This window comes from Lissotriton vulgaris, chromosome 6, assembly GCF_964263255.1.
Source record: "Lissotriton vulgaris chromosome 6, aLisVul1.2, whole genome shotgun sequence".
NCBI lineage: Eukaryota > Metazoa > Chordata > Amphibia > Caudata > Salamandridae > Lissotriton > Lissotriton vulgaris.
Window position 1 is genome coordinate 69,837,777 of NC_141694.1, and position 3,718 is coordinate 69,841,494.

At 39.8% G+C, this 3,718-nt stretch overlaps 1 pseudogene; it reads left to right on the plus strand.

Annotated features, from left to right (window-relative positions):
• Positions 1-301: 301 nt before the first annotated feature.
• Positions 302-1,305, plus strand: LOC147706802 (uncharacterized; annotated as a pseudogene).
• The last annotated feature ends 2,413 nt before the right edge of the window (positions 1,306-3,718 follow it).

Genomic DNA, 3,718 nt, shown 5'->3' on the forward strand with positions numbered 1-3,718 from the left:
GTCGTCCACTGGATCTGCCGATGTTGAATCTCTTCACCAACGCCGCAAGGTGCCTGTGGACCAGATTTCCATCACCAGTGATCCACAGGCTCCCTCGCCCTTGTGTGCCACAGACTCGGAGCAGGACTCAGAAGAAGATGTTCACGAGTGTTTTAGAGCAGCACGTAGTCAATTTTATTTGGTCATCAAGTGCCAAGATTATAGTAACGATGATGAGGACCAATATTTCCAACAGGAAACTACGCCGGTTCAAACTCCTATCGCGACGCTACTCTTGTCGCTCATCTCTAATCTCCAACATATGTTGGACGACTATAACAGACGTTTTCCGTCATCTCCACAAGTGCCTGCAGCCCCTTCTATTCTGCCACCGGTTACTGTGCCAGCTCCGGCTCCTCTGGCACCTCTGCCTACTTCTGCTCCTCAAGTTCAAACATCTGTTCGGATACACACGACTGTGTATGCCGACGATGAGGATGAGGTTTCTCCTGACCGCTAAGATGGTGAGGTTCGAGATGATAATGATGACGATATGGCGGAGTGGGATATTTACCAAGTTCAAACACCGTCCCCATCTCCGGTCACACCAGGGGATTCTCCTGTAGATATTGCGAGTTTCCATCAGCTGATGGATAGGGCAGCCCAACGCTTCAAGTTGCCTAGAGTCCAGAGAGAGGAGGATTGTTTTCTCTATGACTTTAAAAACCAGCCATTCAAACAAGTTCATACTGTGCCCATATTGACTTTATCTGGGCCAAAGGAGTAAAATTGATGCAGACCCCAAATACACTTCCGGCTCAGATGCCCAGGTTGGAAAAGAAATACAAGGCACCTGTCGGCACTCCAGCTTGCCTCATTGGACAGCCAAAACCCGATTCAGTGGTTACACAAGCAGCTCAGCGTCGTTCGCGGAATCGTGCGTCTGCTGTTACTGCCCCACCAGATCGCGAAGGTCGTCCCATGGATGCTATAGGCCGCAAGTTTTTTACGGTGGCTTCCACCACAGTGAGAGCAGCCAATGCTTTGCCCATTTTGGGGCGTTACGACCGCCAAATGTGGGCGGATATGACAGCTTATGTGGCCTTGATTCCGGATGCTTCAAAGGCGGAGGCTTTGCAACATCTCCAAGAAGGAGAGAGAACATCGGAGGAGATAATTGATTGTGCCGTTGACATCGCCTGTACTGGTTTTCGGCAACTCGCTGGAGCGGCGGTTCTATGTAGGCAAGGTTGGTTGCGTTCCACATCTTTCCGACAAGAGGTACAATCAAAGATCCTGGATATGCCGTATGACGGCAAGTCTTAGTTTGGGGCTCACGTTGATGAAGCTTTACAGTCCATTAAAAAAGACACTGACACTGCTCGCTCTCTAGGAACTTTGGAGTTTCGTAAACAGCCCTCTCGGGGTGCACCTGGACGCGGCACCTCGTCTACTTTTCGAGGAGGAAACACTCAATACAGTTCCTACAACCAAGGCAACCAACGCTATTCTAACACCAGCAGCAGTCTTCCCGACGGTAGGGTGTTAAAATATCGATTACAAAAATATAGCTGACATAAATATCGTTGTAAAAATATCGTTTACAAAAATATCGACACCCTATACTTAAACAGGTAAGTACATAAATATCGACTCCAAAATATCGTTGTAATTAATATAGATGTAAAAAATATCGACTTTTTAAAATAATTAAAATTACATTAAATAATAAATAAATATAAGTACTATTAACAAAATACATTACATTACTTTTATTTTTTAACTATTTCAAAAAAATTTACTACACTTTTTAATTATAAACTGAATAAATGTGGACATATAAATTGATTTTACTTTATATAACAACAATAATACATACATATAATTAAAATACCCCTTTACCCAAAAACCCAAAACTGACCCTGAACCCTAAAAATACCCCTTTACCCAAAAACATTTTCACTAAAAAAATCCTGTACACACACCTAAAATTAATTAAAAAATTAACATAATTAATTACATAATTATTATTCAATTAACTAATTGAAATTAATTATCTATTATTTATTACACTATTTATATTCATTTAAAACATTAATTAATCTATTATTTCATTATATTTAAATACCCCTTTACCCAAAAACTGAAAACTGACCCTGAACCCAAAAAATACCCCTTTACCCAAGAACTGAAAACTGACCCTGAACCCTAAAAATACCCCTTTACCCAAAAACTGAAAACTGACCCTGAACCCTAAAAATACCCCTTTACCCAAAAACTGAAAACTGACCCTGAACCCTGAAAATACCCCTTTACCCAAAAACTGAAAACTGACCCTGAACCCTAAAAATACCCCTTTACCCAAAAACTGAAAACTGACCCTGAACCCTAAAAATACCCCTTCACCCAAAAACTGAAAACTGACCCTGAACCCTGAAAATACCCCTTTACCCAAAAACTGAAAACTGACCCTGAACCCTAAAAATACCCCTTTACCCCAAAACTGAAAACTGACCCTGAACCCTAAAAATACCCCTTTACCCAAAAACTGAAAACTGACCCTGAACCCTAAAAATACCCCTTTACCCAAAAACATTTTCACTAAAAAAATCCTGTACACACACCAAAAATTAATAAAAAAATTAACATAATTAATTTTAATAATTATTATTCAATTAACTAATTGAAATTAATTAACTATTATTTATTACACTATTTATATTCATTTAAAACATTAATTATTGTATAATTTCATTATATTTAAATTACTTCTCACCCTACTCCCCTATAAACCCACAACCCGCTACGGAACTATTAATACTAAATTCAACTGAAAATACATTATTAAATAATAATATACTACTAAAAATACTACTTTGACTACAAATATTCATTAAAAACACTACATTACTTATAATTATTTAAAAAACGATATTATTGTAAACTATGTTTTTGTAAACGATATTTAATACAACTATATTAATGTTAACGATATTACTTACCTGTCTGTCGATATTCTGGTCAGACGATATTTTTGTCATCGATATTTCTTCCTGTAGATATTTTTGCAGCGATATTTAGGTAAGTCGATATTTTTACGACGATATTCCTGCTCTGTACCCTTCCCGACAGCAGTCTTCTAAAACCTATAGAGGGAGATCTTTTTACAGAGGATCTGGTCCCAAGCGACAATGATTTGCCTTTACCCCAAAAAGTTGGAGGTCGAATCTCCCTGTTCTGTTCTCATTGGTCCTCCATCACTTCGGGCCGTTGGGTTCTGGACATCGTAGAGAAAGGCCATGCTCTGGAGTTCATCAAACTTCCTCCGCCCACTCCACCTTCCGGCCCGCCACCAGCACACATCAGGCAACTATTACATCAAGTTCGCCTTATGATACAGAAGGGTGCCGTCGAAGTGGTACCCAAGTCTCAATGGGGAATGGGATTTTATTCCCGTTTTTTCCTTGTCATAAAAAAGACACTGGATTGGAGGTCGATATTGGATTTACGAGCACTCAACAAATATCTCAAGTGCCAATCCTTCCGCATGTTAACGCTGGTGGAGATCTTACGACTTCTCTCAGTGGGGGATGTCATGGCAACTATCGACCTCCAGGACGCCTACTTCCATGTCCCTATTCTGTATTTGTATTTGTGTTTTGTATGTGAAATTTATAAAGCGCAACTATCGCTCCGAAAGGAGGATCCTATTCTACCGCGACATCGGAAGTATCTACAT